We start from the raw sequence: 21,208 nt of genomic DNA, 5'->3' as shown, positions 1-21,208 counted from the left end.
AAATGTCATGTTGTAGGTGTAAAGATGGCGTTTCAAGATTTGTTAGCTATAGAAATTTGGATAGACGTAGCCAAAATACTTGCCAATTGTAAGCCATAGAAATTTGGGTGGATGTAGCTAAAAGACTAGCCACAGTTGTAAGACAGAAGTTTGGCATGCTTTTGGATGTATGTAGCCAAAAGACGAGCCAATTGACATTCAAGAAGATTCACACAACCAGGTAGACATAAATACAATCCATGAGAGGTTTTGCCCATGTCCATGTCACGATGTACATGTGGACCTTTGCGACACACATTATGTGACCGCGCATCATCTCATGTTCGTACATGTATTCTTTTTTGTTTGGGTGGAGGGTTCATTTCTTTATCACCCTTTTAAGGGTTTTTTATTTTTGTGTGCAAGACTACTTGGCTATCTCCCCCACCCCGATTTCACACATGGGGTTTCTTGTTTCTCGTATCCATAACCTTTTTCCTTCCGAAAGCTGGCAAATCGGAGTCTTTTTCGGGTGCGTGTGACGCCGCCCAAATGATGACGCCCATCATATGCTCTCAAACAACAGATGTTAAGAAGATGTCTACAACCGTGCAGCCGGGTGAGGACACGTGTGAAATACACCACCTCCCAGACAATGAACTTCTTTTTCTATTTCATGCATGACCGCCTATAGACACCCTATTTGGGTAATTTTGGGTGCAAGTTTCTGCACACGCTAAGGATTAACCCTAGTAATCCGCGCAGCTTTCGGCGGAGACAACCTATTTGAGACCCATCCGGTAAGGAAATTTAATCACATAATTATACATCAGATTAATATCTTCTTACTGTTCAGATGGAATCTTAAGAGTCCGATTATTCGTTCCTTTGATATAATCATTCATTGCAAGCTTAACCTTTCATCATGAAGCAGCTATCACTAAATGTAACCTTTGGATCATTGATCCCATGATGCATGGGGCAGGTAAGAGGCTTAATCAGAGGGATATACAACAAGCCCATTAGTCCTTTGCTTTGGCTGTTATGGTGTTTGATTTTGCTTTGGGTGGAATTTAAGTGTAAATAAAGGTTGGATCGGCCACCTTCCCATGGGAGAAGGCTGGCACCATTGATCTTGTCAAGAAAATATGGGCTGGTGGGTAAGCGGGCGTCCTTAATGTAATCAAGGCTATTTGGGTCCTCTATGGAGACTAATTGAGACATCAGGCACCTGGTTAATGGTCATTTCTATGTATACACCCACTCCATCACCAGCTAGTCAGTTTATGATCTCCTAAATAGGCATGCACGGGCCTTTACTCAAGCGAAGGTTGTAGTGATGTAGAAAATGATTGTTTTGTGATAGTTTTTGAGCTACTGCTATTTCTCTTTTCTTTTCCCTTGGTCATTTCCAATATGCAGAAGAGGTCTGTTAAGTAAGTTCTGAAAGGATCTATGCAGCCCAGGAGGTGCAAAATATTGGTTTGGAAAATGCTTCAAGAAAAAAGCGGTTTTACCTTTCTTCTTGTGAGTATTGGAAATACCTACTTTGTTCCAATTACCTATCGAGCGATTGACAAGTTTAAATTCTCACAGAATGATCATCGGTCCAGGAGGGATGCCTAGTCTACAATTCAAACAAGAACTGGAATTTTCTTCAGCCACGAAAGGCTTAAGTGGATCAAAATTTTCCCGTTTAGCTTTAGTGGCTAGATTGGACGTGGGTCCCAATCATAGTGGAATGGGTTTATTATTGGTTTTACAACCATCGTTACAACTTGCAAGTGGGTTGCATCCTCATGTGCAAGGCGTGCAGGTAAGGCTTGACATTGACATACTCTTGAGACCCAGATGTTGCTTGATAACTTGTCTTTGGGCAAGGGCTCATAGGGCCAATGAACATGGTATCCAAAGTTTACTACATGAAGCAATATGTTGCACTCATTCTCACATTTAGTGACATGGTGGGCCATCTGTAAAGCAGAAAAAACTAAATTAACCAGTATTAAGTTTGAACCAACCTTAGGGTGAAACTTATCATAGGAAGACTTGAGGTGGAACTTCCTGCCAGGCACTTACCCTTGGGGAGTCTTGGGTTTGCCATGGTTGTACTTCATCTCTATGTTCTGGATAAGTTACACGGCAATTGCTAGTGTCTGGGAACAAAGACCTTGCACAAATCCATCCATTGGATTTGTCTGACTAATCCATCTAGACCTATGACTTTGATATATGCTTGTTCACCCGGCCACTAGCCTAATAAGTGCTCAAAACATCACTACATCATTCAAGAGGGTTACGTTAATGCAGGACCACCCCGAGAGGAACCTGTTATGGAGGAACCACCGGAAGTGGATGAACATGAAGAGATTGCAACCATAACAGATTATCTTTCACATGGTTAGGACGAAAGGAAGGAACACCGCCAAAAAATTCCTCTTGAAGTTCCAAAACTACTCTCATATGGACGCTAAATGGATGCGAGAGGAGTATTTCAAGGATTATCTTGAAATACTCACAGCTTATGAAGAAGCTGGCGAAGCAGAAGCACTTCATACATTGTCTTGAGGCCAAGACAGATTCTAAGGGGGAAGGATGTAACTAGCCTCCTACTTTGTTCGTCATATTGATCATTGTCTTGCTCAAAACTATTCCATATGTGAGTTGGTAATTATCAGATAGTTCATGGAGCATGAATTGTGATTTGTATATCTTTTGAGTGGCTAATTAAGCTAGAATACTCATTTCTATTTATGGGTGGCTAGTGGCCAAAACACCCAAATTTTTCGGTCAGGTGGTCATAGATCAGATGCCTGGATGACTGGTTTAGCACTCGGGTGGTCAAATTGACCAGAACGCCTAGATGAGTGATGAGTGGTTTCGAAGGCAAAACCATATGCTCAAATCATTTGAACAAACCATGAACATGTGAATCTTTACAATGAAGCGTTCCTGGACCTAAAGCATGCAACTCTTAGAATCTAGAAGAGTTGCTATTTTTGGCAGACTCTGATAAAAATTTTGTTTGCGTCAAAACCTCCAGATTTTCACAAGGATCAAGAGATACTAAAGCACCTTTGTCAAATTCTTTATGAGTTGGGATATTTTTAGCATAGAAGGTTATGGAAGAATTACCTCTTGAATTAAGACCTTTGGCATCTAGAATAAGACAAGTGCCCCTACACTTGTCACTTCACCTTACACTTGTCAATTTAGCTTAACACTCGTCAAATTAGCTTAACACTAGTCAATTAAACTAGCCACTTGTCATTTGGAGCTCACTCTTTCCATTCTAGAGAAATGAAGTCTCAAACCTATAAATTGGAGCACTCCCTCTTCATTTGGATAATGCATTTCTCATCTATTGTAAAGATTCAGGCACTTTGTGCCCGTGGTTTGATTCAATAAATTTCTGCAAAGGGGGAGATCGTGTTTCCCTCTCAGTGAGGTCTCGTTTCTCTTTTCTTTGAATCCTACTTTCTTTCATTATTTGTGAATGATTAAGTGGTTTTGCTGGAAGTAGTTCTTCAATTTTGTCACTTTCATGTGTTCCTGCGTTACACGTAGCCTCCAAATAGTCAGTCAATAAAGCTGGATAGTCGTCGAAGAAGTCTTTGTCAAGCCAAATCGCTTCCTTGAAGCGGTGCAAAAGGATATGTTCTCGACCCATCACTTCAGCTTCGTCAACTATGTCTGGTTCCGCTTCTTCTTTAACTTTTGAAGGGATTGGACTTACATATGATTTTAGCCAACTGACATGGAACACATCATGCATAGTCTAGCTCAGAGGTGGCTTCAACTTCATTGACACCTCATTAATCTTTCTCGGGATAGAAAAAGGTATGAAACTCGTGAACGATAACTTTGGGCATCGCTTGTTCACTTGTTTCAGTTGGAAGATAAATCCAATCTCCTTCCGAGAACTTCACGTCCCTTCGGTCTTTATTGACATGTTGAGTGTAGGCCTCCTATGCTTTAGCCAACTTGTCGTTAACTGATTCCAAAGTCTCCTAGTAATACTCGGTCATTTTGTTTGCTTTAGGTAGTGAAGATGAGGTTCTGGTCAATAGTGACTGGAATGGTCTTTCAAACGCTCCTTTATAAGGAGTCTTGCCAATAGTTGAAGAAAATGAATCATTCAAAACTGTTTGAACTAAAGGCAAATATGATTTCTCCTTACCTTGCTGATCTTGGACATAACACTTCAGTACATTGAAGGCTAATTGGTTGTAAATTTCTGTCTGGCCATCAGTATGTGGGTGAAATGCATTGTAAAAGTTTAGTTTAGTACCAAAATTATCAAGCAATGCCTTCGAGAAATGATTGGTAAACTTGTTGGAAGATTTGGCTCCAACTTTACTGATGGTCACTCCATTGTGCACTTGGCATTGTCTGAATCCAGCGTAATGCTTGATGGTCATTGCGAACCTCAAATTCTTGGCCATAAAGGAAATGCTTCCAACGTTTCAGGGCTTGAATTCTTGCTAGGAGTTCCCGATCGTAGACTGAGTAATTCTTTTCCGCGGGGAGTAACGTATGGGACATGTAAGCTACTGGATAGCCGTTTTGTTGTAACAGAACTCCAATCGCGATGTTACCTGCATCAGTGATTTCTTGGCTTGGCTCGTCCCACGAGGCAAGCGCTAGACAAGGAGTTTCTCACAAAGCCACCTTGAGATTCTTGAATGCCTCCAAAGCTCGTGGAGTCATTTAGATTTGTTGCCTTCTAGTCTTGACACCCTTAAGCGGATCGGTGAGATCCGCTGAGAGGTTAGAGAATTTGTCTCTGTGGGTGGAGTATGCTTGGCATATGCCCACAAAGGATCTGATGTTGTATGCGGTATGTTGTCATGTGCACACACATGAACATGCTAATCTCAGGGCTAATCCTGGAGGCAACATGATAAAGACTCACTAGAAACACAGATTTGGAGCATTGTATGCTGTTTTGGCAAGGAGAGTTGACCAGTAGAGGACATGGGTGCTGTTGGCCAGTACACAAAAGTGGAGGATCCAATTGGCTGGAGCAAAGCTTTATTTATGTCCAGTTGGCCGACCAGTAGTCGGCCAGTTCACATGGTCACTTCAAGGCCTATAAATAGGTATGGTTGCTTATCGATTCATTCACTCAACTCCTTTTGAGTTGGGTCATAGAACTAGGAGTTTGTGTAGGTATTTTACTACCTTTTCAAGGCAGCCCATGGCTGCAAGGATTTATGTACCTTTTTGTACCATAGGAAATATCGAATTTCCAGCTCTCTCTCTCTCTCTCTCTCTCTCTCTCTCTCTCTCTCTCTCTCTCCCTTTTGTCTGCGTTTTTGCATCATCATGTTCTAGATGGTGTTTAGGACTGAAAGAAGACTCTCAGAGCTTCCGCATGTAACATGTGGTATCTCCCAATTGACTATCTCGGCCATCTTGGCCGGATCAAGTCAGCACTGATTATGTATCCAAGGTAGTGAACCTCGAAAAGATAAAATTCTGACTTCTTCTCATTGACATAGAGCTCTTTGTTTTCCAGCAACTTCAAGACTTTCTCCACATCAATGCCATGCTGCTCAATCGTAGCTGAAAATACCAATATGTCGTCCAAAAATATGAACACACACTTTCCAATTAAGTTCCCAAAGATCCGCATGTGGTTGGCCATTCAGTCTCTTAAGAATGTAATCTATTCGAGGCATCGGGAACTTACTCTTGATAGTCAGCTTATTGAGTGCATGATAATCGACACACAATCGGGAAGACCCATCTTTCTTCCTGATGAATAGGAACGGGGTTGCAAATGGTGACACCCTAGGGCGTATGAAGCCAAATTGCAACAGCTCTTGGAGTTCACGGTCCAACTTCGATTCCATTGCCTTGGATAGGCAGTATGGAAACTTGCTCGGGGGATCCGAGGCAGGGATGTCACTGCACTGTAGTGCATGGTGACAAGATGGCTTATCATCATCAGTGCAACATTGGACAGTATTAGTACCCTTTAGGATGATAATTGTCGTACACCCCCATTGTAATCCTCAGTCCAGGATATGTCAGGCATGAGCTACGTAGGTCATTCCTCAGCCATAGTGAGTCAGTCAATCAATCAAGTGACCATTCAGCATCTAGAGCACTTCAGCCCTCAGCGTTTTCAGCCAGCGTTTCATCCTTCAGCAGCTAGGAGCATCAATGCATGTGCATTCAGCCTTCATCAACAAAACACATCAGTATAAAGCATTCAGCCCATCAGGAGACCTTGTGTTTTTTGCATAGCAGCAGTTTTCAGCATACAGATCATCATTGTTTTGCTATAGCACTTCGGTGAAGGTAACCCGCATTCATCCATTCATTTTCAGCATTCATACATAGCTTAGAACAGTCCCAAATAGCCCATACCTCAGCTTCAGATTTGCAGCCTTCCCTCATTCCATTGGGAAGAGTGCATAGGCTCGAGATTGGTCATCATTGGTGCTTCTATAGCCGTGTATAGTTCAGCCCGACTCTTGGTCCTCTGAGATCTTGTGTTTGGCTTATTGTCAGTCCAAAGTTAGTCTCTTCAAAGTAATAAAGCAAATACTATTCCGGTAATGAGATAGGGGGCCCTTTAGTGGGTCATTCGGGACCCCATACAGTGTACAGTTTATCTCACTCTCTCTCTAAATCTCTTAAAGTTTGAAGTCATAAAAGTGGATTGCTAAACTTGCGAAACTCAAGATACAGAAGGCGGTGTGAGACTTGTGTGACAGGATCCTCAATTACGAATACTTCCGTTGCATGTTACATTGGTATCAAATTCAACTTATCCACACACCGCATCCTAGCGTGAGGGCATCCTTGGACGGTCAGATTGGTTCCGGCACGACCACCGACTTTAGCATCATGTCTGCAGAGGAGAGTACACATTAGTCAGAAGACGTCTCCCCCGAAGGAGACCTTGCTCTTCCAACTACCGCAGATACCATAGCTCTACTCAGAGCTTAGAACTAGCTGCTTATGGAGTGTCTCCAACTTTTGGAGGCGGCAACAACACGACCTCCTCCTCCTCCAGTAACCCCCGACTACATCTCCCTCTTCTTTTAGATGGAACAACAAAGAAGAGAAGGCGAGGTTCGACGGAGAGAAGAAGAAGTTGAAGCTGAAGCAAGAAAGCAACAAGAAAAAGCAGATAGACGGGTTTATGAGGAAGCCCAACGTAGGATCGAAGAAGACCGGTGTCAGGCTGAACTCACCGCTCGGGAGCACCAACGAGAGCTCGATTGAGAACGTGTGTTACTCGAGCACCAAAGGGAAAAGGAGGCCATGCATCTGAGATATCAACACCTCTCTTCAGTTTCCCCAGCCATAGGTGCCACTAGCCAGCAATCACTAGAGGTTATCTTCCTCCAGAGGAGGAAAGGAAGTACCAGTCAGACAACAAATGTTTTTCTGTTATACCATTGGGCATGGTAAGAAGGATTGTCCAAAATGGCAAGGGGAGTAAGCCTCCAAAGCGCCTTCTGGCACAGTTGCCGCAGTATCCCTCGCTTCTCCAGACCCGCCTGCTACCACCAATGTGGTTCAGATCTTACATTCGATGCATCCCATGGCATCCGTGGTGCTTGATGCTAAGTAGGCGGGTGAGGCTACAACCACATAGAAAAGCCTGATCCGAGCTTATGGCTTTGCCAAGGGCCGCCAGTTCATAGTCCTTTTTGACATGGACAGTTATGAGGACGCTATCTCTCCCCAGTTGGCTACCGACATGAGCTGTACCTTAGTGCCCTATCATTTGGAGGTGAACGGGTTTACACTTGGTCTCTGTACCCACATTTCTCAAAAGGCACAACAATTTTCTTTTTAGGTTCATAAGGCCTCATTCCAACAAGATTTCATTCTCTTTTCTCTTTTGGGGTTTGACATGATTATTGGAATCCAGTGGTTTCGTCAGTATGAACCTATTCCATATTGGGGAAAGGACACCTTTATTATCTCTCAAGGTTTTCCCGAGCATGTCATGATTTGTGGTGATAGGAGCATTCTTGGCATTCCTATGATTTCTCATCTCCAGGCCCGATGAGCTATCCTCAAGGGAGCAGAGAAGGAGCATTGATTTATGCTCAGACAGCTTCTATCTCATCGATAACTACTGTCTCATCTTCTTCTTCAGTTCCCAATTGACAGATCTCCTTTCTCATTCCGACATTTTGCTTAAGGATGATCTCCCACCCAGTATCCCACCCTCGTCCTGTGGATCATCATATCGATTTGGTCCCCAAGGCAGAACCTCCTAGCAAGTTTCCCTATCGTCTTTCCAAGACTTTCAAGGAGAAGCTAGAATAGCAGTCAGTATTCAAACATTTGAAACCTGTTCCCTATGGATGAGTTTTCACAGTCAACACAGACCACCAAGCACTTTAGTGGCTCCCGACGATGTCAAGTGCTCAATGGAGTGATCAGCACACTAGACAGGGTCAGCTCTTCCACAAGTTTGGAGGAATGATCAAGTACTTCCCTGGTCAGCATAACCCAGTAGCAGATGTTCTTAGTAGAAAGACCAGCATCCAGACCATTCAGGAGTCTACCATTCTCAACATCTCTGGAAAAGATTTGGATAGCATAGAAGATCAGTATGTCGATTCCGCAGAGTTTGGTACTCAATCCAGTTTGGCTCTCAATTTTGAGCCTGGCCATTATTTAGTTCACAGACATGCACTTCAGTCCATACGAGATGTCCACTTCAAGGAAGGGGATTGGGTCTATTTGCGCATCATGAAACAGAGATTGAAACAAGTGGGCAAACGTTGTCCCAAGCTTTATTTTCGTAGTTTTGGACTTGTTCAAATAGTTAAAAAGATTAGTGATGTCTCCATGAAGTTAAAGTTGCCTAACAGTTGGATAATGCATGATGTTTTCCATGTTTCTTGGCTAACACCATATGTTGAACCAGAAGTGTTTGATGTTTCAGATGAACAACAGTAAGACGTGGTAGACGAAGCAGAAGTCATTGAGCCTGAGCAGATCCTTCTTCATCGTTGGAAGCATGGTTCTGGTCGAAGAATACGTCAGTTCTACACGAAGTTCCGAGATCGAGGTACCCATGAAGCCGTTTGGCTAGACGAGGAGTTCTTTCAAGAGTACCCCTAGTTATTTGCGGACTACTTGGAAGCCATGAACCTGCTGCCACGCTAAGCAGGAGGGAATGCCACATGCACTCTGCATTGTAGTGCATGGTGATAAGATGGCTCAATATCATCAGTGCAACATTGTACAATATTAGTACCCTTTAGGATGATAATTGTCGTACGCCGTGACCCCATTGTAATCCTCCGTCCAGGATATGTTAGGCACGACCTACGTAGGTCATTCCTCAGCCATAGTGAGTTAGGTGTAACTTGGTTGAACACAATGCTAATCAATACACTTAAATACACTAAGATTTGATGGACACTTGCTCAAATACAAGAAGTAATTTGCTGAATTGACAAGAGACACAACGAGCCGGAACGGTCGACCCCTCCCTCAAATAAAGTATATTGATCTTGGGAGAATCAAGTACATAGTGTCATGGGCATTTCTGACCAGATGTCATGTATGCCCATGGTTTCCTCAGCTAGTCCAGAAAAGGCAGCTAGAAAAAGACCATTAGAACTAGGACACGGAGCCCAAGGTGCAGGCCAGTGTGGAGCAAGGCTTGGAGAACAAGAAGAGGATGCTGTCGGCTGCCTAAAAGGAGGTACTGTTGGCTGATTGCAGGCACTGTCGGCTGTACCAGAGAGAAGGGCGGCTGAAATGCATCAGAACATGGTAAGTGCACCAGGCGGCTGCAAGCGCAAGAGAGGATTATGGTGAAGAGTCCAGTCGGCTGGCCGACTGTTGGTCGGCCAGCTCTTCTATTCTCCCAAAGACCTATAAATAGGCACAAGAGCTCATTGTTATGTTCATTCATTCCTTTATGGGGTGGATCATTAGGGTCCTAGTTAGGACAGAATTTTGGGTGTTATCACCTTTTCTTCAAGGCAGCCTAGGGCTGCAGACAAGTACCTTTTTGTACCATATAAATATACTAAATTTTCCAGCACCATCTCTCTCTCTACTCTCTCTCTATATCTGCGTTTTGCATTAGATGGTTTCCAAGAGTGTTTAGGGCAGAAAGAAGACTTCCCAGAGCTTCCGCGTGTTACATTGGTATTAGAGCATCAGGCTTAGCAAAGCTAAACACTGATTCAGTCCCATATGATGGTGTACAGGTCCAAGGTACAGGAAAGTACACGGATACGAAGCCCAAGGCAAGTAACACAGAATCGGGAAGAGCTCCTAGGAGGTTTGTTGGTGGTGTTCCACAAAGCCAAAGGGGATGGCAGTCCTGTGAGCCAGATAGGTTCTCAGGCAACGGTCCCAAGGGAGGTTTATCCTCCAAGGGCGATGTGAGAGTGCCAGACTCATTTCTCAGGAATGAAGACCAAGACAGTGTTCAGAGTCAGGGCAGGAATGGATTGTGGACTAGATGGAAAACAGATGCATAGATCTTAATCTGAGATAGAGTGGTTTTGGAGACCGGGCCGGTTTTTTAGAGAAAAAAAGGGTTGCCAGAGATGGATGGATGACAGACGGATTTCGGGAAAGGAATGGGATGATGATAGTCATCCAAGAGCAGGTTGGAAGTCCGTCATCAAGTTTAGCAGAGGGGGATGTCATGTGCACATATGCCCATGGACAAGTTTCTCAGCTAGTCCAGAAAAGGCAGCCAGAAAAAAACCATTAGAACTAGGACATGGAGCCCAAGGTGCAGGCCAGTGTGGAGCAAGGCTTGGAGAACAAGAAGAGGATGCTGTTGGTTGCCTAAAAGGAGGTACTGTTGGCTGATTACAGGCACTGTCGGCTGTACCAGAGAGCAGGGCGGCTGAAACGCATCAGAACATGGTAAGTGCACCAGGCGGCTGCAAAGCGCAAGAGAGGATTATGGGTAAAGAGTCCAATCGGGTGGCCGACTGCTGGTCGGCCAGCTCTTCTATGCTCCCAAAGACCTATAAATAGGCACAAGAGCTCATTGTTATGTTCATTCATTCCTTTATGGGGTGGATCATTAGGGTCCTAGTTTAGGACAGAATTTTGGGTGTTATCACCTTTTCTTCAAGGCAGCCTAGGGCTGCATACAAGTACCTTTTTGTACCATATGAATATAGTGAATTTTCCAGCACCATCTCTCTCTCTCTACTCTCTATCTATATCTGCGTTTTGCAATAGATGGTTTCCAAGAGTGTTTAGGGCTGAAAGAAGACTTCCCAGAGCTTCCGCGTGTTACATTGGTATGAGAGCATCAGGCTCAGCAAAGCTAAACACTGATTTAGTCCCATTTGATGGTGTACAGGTCCAAGGTATAGGAAAGTACACGGATACGAAGCCCAAGGCAAGGAACACAGAATCGGGAAGAGCTCCCAGGAGGTTTGTTGGTGGTGTTCCACAAAGCGAAAGGGGATGGCAGTCCTGTGAGCCAGATAGGTTCTCAGGCAACGGTCCCAAGAGAGGTTTATCCTCCAAGGGCGATGTGAGAGTGCCAGACTCATTTCTCAGGAATGAAGACCAAGACGGTGTTCAGAGTCAGGGCAGGAATGGATTGTGGACTAGATGGAAAACAGATGCATAGATCTTAATATGAGACAGAGTGGTTTTGGAGACCGGGCCGGGTTATCAAAGAAAAAAAAGGGTTGCCAGAGATGGATGTGAAGGCGTTTGGGGTGTTAGGGTTAGGGTTTGGAGGTGCTGCAAATACAAGCGTGGGAAGCAGAGAGAGAGAACACGACTCTTTGTGTATTCAGATGATCAAATGTGAAGTACAATAGCCACATAATAAGTGACCTAAAAAGATGTGTTCACATGTCCGGCCATAAAATGTGCCGGGTGGACCAAAACACTTATAAACTGCTTATAAGTGAAACTAAGCTAAACTGGGGAAAAAACCTCCACTAACTGAAGTAAAAAGTGCCCTAGTAATCTACTGATGATCACTAGTACTCCTCTGGGTGCATACACAGCATAAAACCCAACAAACCCCCCTGGAGTGATATGTGATCATTGTACATCATCCACCAAAAGGAAAGAAATTCAAAGCAGTGCGGAATGCTTCGAATTTCGGACGTGGTAATGCCTTGGTGAAGATGTCTGCCACATTCTGATCTGTAGGACAGTAGATCAGACTGATATCTCCTGCATAGAGTCTGTCCCGAACAAAATGATAGTGAATCTCAATGTGTTTCGTGCGAGCATGAAACACAGGATTCCTGGCCACAGCAATGGCACTCTGACTATCAGTATAGATAGGTGTAGGCTCCTCCACTGAAATATCCATATCAGTCATGAGACGACGGAGCCAAACACACTCAACAGTAGTAGTGTAGGCTGCTCTGTACTCTGCCTCACAAGACGAAGTGGCCACTGTGGTCTGTTTCTTGCTTAGCCAAGAAATGCATGAAGAGCCAAGAAAGAAACAATTTCCACTAGTGGAATGTCTGGTATCAAAATCACCAGCCCAATCTGAATCACTGTAAGCGTATAACTGCATGTCACCCCCCTTAGGATAAAGCAATCCAAGAGACAAGGTACCCTGCAAATACCGGAATACACGCTTCACAGCGTGCCAATGTGACAACCGTGGGCTGTGCATGAATCTGCTCAACTGAGAAACTGCATACTGAATATCTGGCCGTGTAGTACACAAGTAAATAAGGCACCCAACAGCCTGAGCATATGTAGTGGCATCAAAGGAAATACTGTCATCTTGTAGTGACAGTTTCATCCCAGGCTCCATAGGAGTACTAATAGGCTTGCAATCCTGAAATTTAAACTTCTCTAGAAGTTTAGCAACATACCGAGATTGCAATAACCCAATACCTCTGTTATCTTGCACAAACTAACTATATGCCCAAATAGTAGTGTACAAGCCCCAAATCAGACATGTCAAATGTCTGTTGCAGTATCTCTTTAAAAGCTGCAATTTTGTCATCATTTGATCCCATGAGCAAGAGATCATCTACATAAAGACTGATGACCAGCAGATCTGTCTCTTCTTTCTTTACATACAAGGTGGCTTCTGATGGATTGTTCACAAATCCTTGAGTGAGTAGGAAAGCATCTATCTTTGCATACCAAGCTCGTGGAGCTTGTTTCAAACCATACAAGGCCTTTTTCAGCCTGCATACTTTCCCTTCATGACCATGTTCTGCAAAACCTGTGGGCTGATATACATAAACTTCCTCCTCGAGGTCCCCATGTAGGAAAGCAGTCTTTATGTCCAACTGGTGAACAACCCAACCACGATGTGCAGCCAATGCAATGACACACCTAAGTGTCGACATACGGGATGTAGGAGCAAATGTCTCCTCATAATCAATGCCCTTCTTCTGTGCATAGCCCTTTGCAACTAGACGGGCTTTGTACCTGTCAATGGATCCATCTGCATGTCTTTTCAACTTATAGACCCACTTAGTACCAATTGCTTTCTTGCCTTTGGGCAGATCAACCAAATCCCATGTGTGATTCCTTTTAATAGAATCAAGCTCATCCTGCATGGCTTTGTTCCAATGCACATTGTCTCGTGCATCCACAAATGAATCAGGCTCATCATCATCCTGTAAACTGGCTGCCATAACCAGATTCAAATCCATGATGTGTGCATGCTCATTGGTCCGTGTCTCCCTACGAGTACGACCAGCAAGAGGACCCTCTAAATGGCTGTCCTGTAATGTCCTCAAATACCATCTAGGTATGTGTCTGACCTGTGGTGCCTGCTACGCCATATTTGGTTCAGCTTCTGGCTCAATTTGCTGCTGAATTTCTGCACCACCTTCATCATTTGCTGGCTGTCCTGTACCCTCATGAGTTGGATCACCAACTGTGGAATGAAACTCCATAGGTAGTAGACCTTCAAACACATCATTTGCATCATAACCAGCCATGGATATTTCTGATTTTTCATCAAAAATCACATACTAACTAGTGAATATCTTCCTGGATAGTGGGTCATATAACCGGTAGCCCTTGCTCTCACGGCTATACCCAACAAAAATGCATTTTGTGGCTTTATCATCCAACTTCCTCCTCAACTCTTTGGGTATGTGTGCATATGCAAGACACCCAAAGATACGAAAATGTGATACAGAAGGCTTGCGGCCATGCCAAGCCTCAAAAGGAGTAATGGTAACCAATGCCTTTGTGGGACATCGATTCAAAATATGACAAGCACACATGACAGCTTCCACCCAAAAGATATGTGGTAGCCTCTTTGCCTTTAGCATACATCTAGCCATCTCCATGAGTGACCGATTCTTCCTTTCTGCAACCCCATTTTGCTGTGGAGTATAAGCAGTAGTATACTGATGTTTTATAGCTCTACTCTCAAGAAAGGAATTCAACATGTGTGACATATATTCCCCCCCTCGGTCAGAACGGAGAGTCTTAACCTTGCATCCTGACTCTATCTCAGCAAGTGCTACAAAGGCCAAAAATGCATCATAGACCTGTGATTTCTGTGTCAAAGGATAGACCCAGCATATACGAGAGAAGTCATCAATAAATGTTGCAAAATAGAAGCAACCACCTAATGACTTCGTCTGCATGGGACCACAAAGATCACTGTGTATAAGCTGCAACTTTGCAGTTGCTCGTAGAGCCTGATCACGTGGGAAGGAAAACCTATGCATTTTTCCCAAAATACATCCTTCACAAATGTGATCTGGAGGCTTCTCCATGAGAGGTAGATCTGTAAACATGTTATGTCGCTGCATAAGCATAAGACTACCAAAATTTACATGCCCCATGCGAGCATGCCATAACTCCGCATCAACCATAGCTGGAGTAAGAGTGAATGCATTATAAGCAGAGTGATCCACTGGCTGAAATGCATCCAACTGATATAGTCCATGACATAATGTACCAGTAAGCATCAAGGTCAAAGCATTAGCTTTGTCTCTGACCATGCATTTATCATCATCAAAGTGGACTTGCATTCCACAATGTGCTAAAGAAGAAATGGACAACAAATTCTTCTTTATCCCTGGTACATATAAGGCATCTGTAAGGCGGAGAATGGAGCCATCAATGGCTGTGAGCTGAATCTCCCCAATGCCATGAACTGGATATGAAGCATTGTTGGCACACTGAACAGTTTTGCCAACAGGGGCAGGGCCAACATGACAAAACAAATCCCTGCGAGATGTGATATGCTTTGAGGCACCACTATCAAAATACCAAGTACATGCATGCTCTGTCATACTGAGTGCCTGTGAAGACCAAGAGGCATCATAGCTGCATGTATAGAAACAGTAATCCCTGTCTTCAACAAAAGAAGCAGTCTCTGGAGGAGCTTTAGAGGCATCATTTACAGACATTCCAGCTTCCTTTGCCTTCTCTTTGGCAATCCTCTTTCTACATTCTGTGATGTAGTGACGTGGCTTCTTACAGTAATGACATTTGCCCTTCTTCTTGGGCTGTCTATCACCTTTCTTGGTATCCTGAGATGAACCACCATCACCTGAATTCTGATTTGAACTCTTTGGTTGAGTTTTTCCTTTCCCCTTTTGACCTGTAGTAAATGCTTGTTCAGCACTTGTGTTCATATTCATATTCTTCCTCATTTGCTCTGCTTGTAGCAAGAGAGCAACAAGTTCTTGATACTTAAGGGGTTCAGCAGCATTCCTCATGCTGAGGTTCAAAGAGGTATGAAAAGCCAAGTAAGATCTTGGCAAAGAGTGCAAGATGGTGGACACAAGCTGTGTCTCAGGAATAATCTCATCCACATTGATGAGTTGCTCTCTCAAATCCTACAGCTTGTTTAAGTGGCTAGACATATCATCTCCTTCATGCATTTTCTAATTTTCCAGCTCTCTTTTCAAAAATGAGATCCGAGCCTCATTACGAGCAGCATACATCTGCTCCAAAGTCACCCATGCATTCTGTGAAGAGCCAGCTGAACGAATACGAGGTATAATAGACCTGTGTACTGACAATGCAATGGTGCTTGTGCATCTCTGGCATCCCATGTCTTCTGAGCATTTGTTCTTTGAACAGGCAATGGCTGCCCTGGAGCCTGTACCTGTTGTCCTCGTCCACGAGCATCCCCTTGGGGAGGAGTCTCTGGAGCCAATGGACCTGGACGTGGTTCATCTCACCACTAACAAAATCCCAAAGACCTTTTGCCACAAGCACATTTTTCAGCATAAAACTCCACAAGGAGTAGTTCGTGCCGTCCAATTTGTCTTCCTTGGACAAATACGTGAATACATCACTCTGCTGTTGATTTGCCATTATGCCTATGCACAATGTTGTACCTGTGTATCGAAAAACCCAATAGCAAGAACCCTGATAGCAACTGTACTCCACTGAATATAGTTCACCCAAATATGCCTGCACTCTCAATCCTCTGAATGTGCAGCTCAATGCACCTGCCACCAGTGACTGAGTAGAGCAGCAAAAAATGGCTTACACAGTGCCAAAATGTCCCAAAAATGCCCAAAATTACTACACCCAAAACCTTGCAAAAAGCCTGTAGACTTCTTTGCAAGAAAGTTTGCCTGTATCTGCCTGTAGATTTTCACAGAGAAAATAGAAATGCCCAAAAATCAAAATTTGTAATGCTTACCACAGTTGTATTGAGTAGGTTGTGGTACCAAATGAACAAGTACAGTTGACTGTACTGTGCAGGTACAGTCGACTGGTACTCTACGGAAGTAGTACTAAAGCAGGTACAGTACGGAAGCAGGAGGAAAATGCAGTCGAATGCACTGCAGGTACTGTTGACTGGTACAGAACAGGTACGGAACTCTGTTTGCTGCTGGTCGCCTCTACTGACAGCTGTACGGCTGTCTGCGCAGGTGTGTACAGAGGACTGTACGGAGTAGGGCGACCACAGTACAGTACGGTACTGAAACAGTCGACTGTATTAGTACCAAATGAAGGCGGCGCTGACAGGTGCAAAGGGTGAACTGGTACGGAAGCTGCAGTGTACCTGCTGAAGGCGGCGCTGACTGTGTACGGGCAGGTACTGATGTACGGGCTGGACAAAACCTGAAGGCTGCAGTGTACGGGCAGGGCAAGGGCAGGCCAACGATGCTCTGATACCAAATGAAGGCCTTTGGGGTGTTAGGGTTAGGGTTTGGAGGTGCTGCAAATACAAGCGTGGGAAGCAGAGAGAGAGAACACGACTCTTTGTGTATTCAGATGATCAAATGTGAAGTACAATAGCCACATAATAAGTGACCTAAAAAGATGTGTTCACATGTCCGGCCATAAAATGTGTCGGGTGGACCAAAACACTTATAAACTGCTTATAGTGAAACTAAGCTAAACTGGGGGAAAAAACCTCCACTAACTGAAGTAAAAAGTGCCCCAGTAATCTACTGATGATCACTAGCACTCCTCTGGGTGCATACACAGCATAAAACCCAACAGGATGGATGACAGAGGGATTTCGGGAAAGGAATGGGATGATGACAGTCATCCAAGAGCGGGTTGGAAGCCCGTCATCAAGTTTAGCAGAGGGGGATGTCATGTGCACATATGCCCATGGACAAGTTCCTCAGCTAGTCCAGAAAAGGCAGCCAGAAAAAGACCATAGGACATGGAGCCCAAGGTACAGGCCAGTGTGGAGCAAGGCTTGGAGAACAAGAAGAGGATGCTGTCGGCTGCCTAAAAGGAGGTATTGTTGGCTGATTACAGGCACTGTCGGCTGTACCAGAGAGCAGGGCGGCTGAAACGCATCAGAACATGGTAAGTGCACCAGGCGGTTGCAAGCGCAAGAGAGGATTATGGTGAAGAGTCCAGTCGGCTGGCCGACGGCCGACTGCTGGTCGGCCAGCTCTTCTATGCTCCCAAAGACCTATAAATAGGCACAAGAGCTCATTGTTATGTTCATTCATTCCTTTATGGGGTGGATCATTAGGGTCCTAGTTTAGGACAGAATTTTGGGTGTTATCACCTTTTCTTCAAGGTAGCCTAGGGCTGCAAACGGGCCGGGTTTTGAGAGAAAAAAAAGGGTTGCCAGAGATGGATGGATGACAGAGGGATTTCGAGAAAGGAATGGGATGATGATAGTCATCCAAGAGCAGGTTGGAAGCCCGTCATCAAGTTTAGCAGAGGGGGATGTCATGTGCACATATGCCCATCGACAAGTGCCTCAGCTAGTCCAGAAAAGGCAGCCAGAAAAAGACCATTAGAACTAGGACATGGAGCCCAAGGTGCAGGCCAGTGTGGAGCAAGGCTTGGAGAACAAGAAGAGGATGCTGTCGGCTGCCTAAAACGAGGTACTGTTGGCTGATTACAGGCACTGTCGGCTGTACCAGAGAGCAGAGCAGCTGAAACGCATCAGAACATGGTAAGTGCACCAGGCGGCTACAAGCGCAAGAGAGGATTATGGTGAAGAGTCCAGTCGGCTGGCCGACTGCTGGTCGGCCAGCTCTTCTATGCTCCCAAAGACCTATAAATAGGCACAAGAGCTCATTGTTATGTTCATTCATTCCTTTATGGGGTGGATCATTAGGGTCCTAGTTTAGGACAGAATTTTGGGTGTTATCACCTTTTCTTCAAAGCAGCCTAGGGTCGCAGATAAGTACCTTTTTGTACCATATGAATATACTGAATTTTCCAGCACCATCTCTCTCTCTCTACTCTCTTTCTATATCTGCGTTTTGCATTAGATGGTTTCCAAGAGTGTTTAGGGCTGAAAGAAGACTTCCCAGAGCTTCCGCGTGTTACATTGGTATTAGAGCATCAGGCTCAGCAAAGCTAAACACTGATTCAGTCCCATTTGATGGTGTACAGGTCCAAGGTACAGGAAAGTACACGGATACGAAGCCCAAGGCAAGTAACACAGAATCGGGAAGAGCTCCCAGGAGGTTTGTTGGTGGTGTTCCACAAAGGATGGCAGTCCTGTGAGCCAGATAGGTTCTGAGGCAACGGTCCCAAGGGAGGTTTATCCTCTAAAGAATGAAGACCAAGACAGTGTTCAAAGTCAGGGCCAAGGGCGATGTGAGAGTGCCAGACTCATTTCTCAGGAATGAAGACCAAGACAGTGTTCAGAGTCAGGGCAGGAATGGATTGTGGACTAGATGGAAAACAGATGCATAGATCTTAATCTGAGATAGAGTGGTTTTGGAGACCGGGCCGGGTTATCAAAGAAAAAAAAGGGTTGCCAGAGATGGATGGATGACAGAGGGATTTCGGGAAAGGAATGGGATGATGACTGTCATCCAAGAGCAGGTTGGAAGCCTGTCATCAAGTTTAGCAGAGGGGGATGTCATGTGCACATATGCCCATGGACAAGTTCCTCAGCTAGTCCAGAAAAGGCAGCCAGAAAAAGACCATTAGAACTAGGACATGGCTGCCTAAAAGGAGGTACTGTTGGCTAATTACAGGCACTGTCGGCTGTACTAGAGAGCTGGGCGGCTGAAACGCATTAGAACATGGTAAGTGCACCAGGCGGCTGCAAGCGCAAGAGAGGATTATGGTGAAGAGTCCAGTCGGCTGGCCGACTGCAGGTCAGCCAGCTCTTCTATGCTCCGAAAGACCTATAAATAGGCACAAGAGCTGTCACTAGCCTGGACATTTCCCAGTCTGAAAGGGGTCTGGTGGACTCCAGGATGTTTAAATATTTGGAAAGTACAAGCTTTGGGAATGGGAGATTATCCTAGAATACAAAGGACCACACTCCTAAAATTTAGGAGAGTTGCTATTTTTGGCCCGACTCCGATGGAAATTCTGTTCCCGTCATTACATCTGGAATTGAGCAGATACCAAGAGTTGGCAAAGTGCCTATGACAGAATGTCTACCAGTTGGGATATTTTTAGAGGTAAAGATTATGGAAGGACCCATCTCTTAGATTGGGACATGTGGCAGGAAAGTGGACCAAAGTGAGACAAGTGGCCTGACACTTGTTAGAAAAAGGATCAAAGTGAGACAAGTGGCCTCACACTTGTCACTTCAGCTATTGTGTGGCTTTCCACTTGTCATTGTAGACTTCTCTTGCCATTTTAGCTCATGGGAGGCCCAAATCTATAAATTGGAGCCCTCTCTCTTCATTAAGAGAGGCTCTCTTGCTGCACACTAGCCTCTACCACCGTTACAGGCTGCCCTAATGATGGCTACTCTCTTTCTCTCTCTTGAAGGCTGCCCATGAAGAATACCGGCTGTTGGGGACTGTTTTGGAGGCTTCCATCGCAAAGAAATACTGAAGGCAAGGGAATTTAATCATTTATTATGATTTCTAGCCATTGTACTTGTTGCACCAGCATTTGTACTTGCTGTACCTGCTATACCAGCCACCGAACCGTCTGTACCTGCTGTACCAACCATCGTACCGGCTGTACCAGCCACTGTACTTGCTGTACTAGTCATTGTACCTACTGTACCAGCATTTGTACCTGCTGTACCACCCACCGTACCGACTGTACCAGCCACCGTACCTGCGGTACCAGCCACTGTACTTGCTGTACCAGCCATTGTACCTGTTGTACCGGCTGAATTGAGAGTTGTACTTGCTGTACCAGCTCTATTGCATGAAGACCCGTGGTTTTTGGGGAAGAATCAGTACCCACACGGAGGTATATGGATTATATTGTTGGCTTGGCATTTCTACAGCCTATGTTCCGGCTTGGTAGCCTTGTGTTGGGTTGTGTTATGGCATTTGTATAGGGATAATCCGGCATCTCCCGTGGGGAGAGTAAGACCCTCAAAGCTTGTACATGATATTATTCTCCTTGGGTAATAAAATACTCCAAGGGGGGGGGGGGGGGGGGGGGGGGGGTCGGCCCATTCCGGCCTCTATGCGGTGTCACACGTGCAAGCTCCATTTTCAGCATTTGTGGATGTTTTGTCCAGCTTTATGTTTTATGCAAAGTGATGATGGATATGTGTTAAGGCTGTGGCCATGTTTAAGTGTTTTAACATGCATTGATGGTATCAACAAGTGTGTCAAAGGCCCTAGTCCCCCGGGCACCCGCCGCGAGTTTCATCATACGTCCCCCGGGCACCCGCCGCGAGTTTCATCGGTATGATGAAACTCGCGGCGGGTGCCCGGGGGACTAGGGCCTTTGACACACTTGTTGATACCATCAATGCATGTTAAAACACTTAAACATGGCCACAGCCTTAACACATATCCATCATCACTTTGCATAAAACATAAAGCTGGACAAAACATATACCGATGAAACTCGCGGCGGGTGCCCGGGGGACTAGGGCCTTTGACACACTTGTTGATACCATCAATGCATGTTAAAA

The 21,208-nt window shown here is 44.8% G+C and overlaps 1 protein-coding gene across 1 annotated transcript in view; it reads left to right on the top strand.

Annotated features, from left to right (window-relative positions):
• The first annotated feature begins 327 nt into the window (after window positions 1-327).
• The window catches only part of LOC147626953 (alpha-1,6-mannosyl-glycoprotein 2-beta-N-acetylglucosaminyltransferase), a 174,361-nt gene continuing 153,480 nt past the window's right edge, over window positions 328-21,208 (top strand). The window contains exon 1 of the mRNA XM_086815509.1: window positions 328-779. The gene's annotated coding sequence lies outside the window, so the exon portion shown is untranslated. The remainder of the gene's footprint in view (window positions 780-21,208) is intronic.

Source organism: Cibotium barometz, chromosome 21, assembly GCF_041138505.1.
Source record: "Cibotium barometz isolate CiBa-2024 chromosome 21, ASM4113850v1, whole genome shotgun sequence".
Lineage (NCBI taxonomy): Eukaryota > Viridiplantae > Streptophyta > Polypodiopsida > Cyatheales > Cibotiaceae > Cibotium > Cibotium barometz.
Note: the sequence above shows the minus strand (reverse complement) of the source record. Positions and strands in the feature narration are given on the sequence as shown.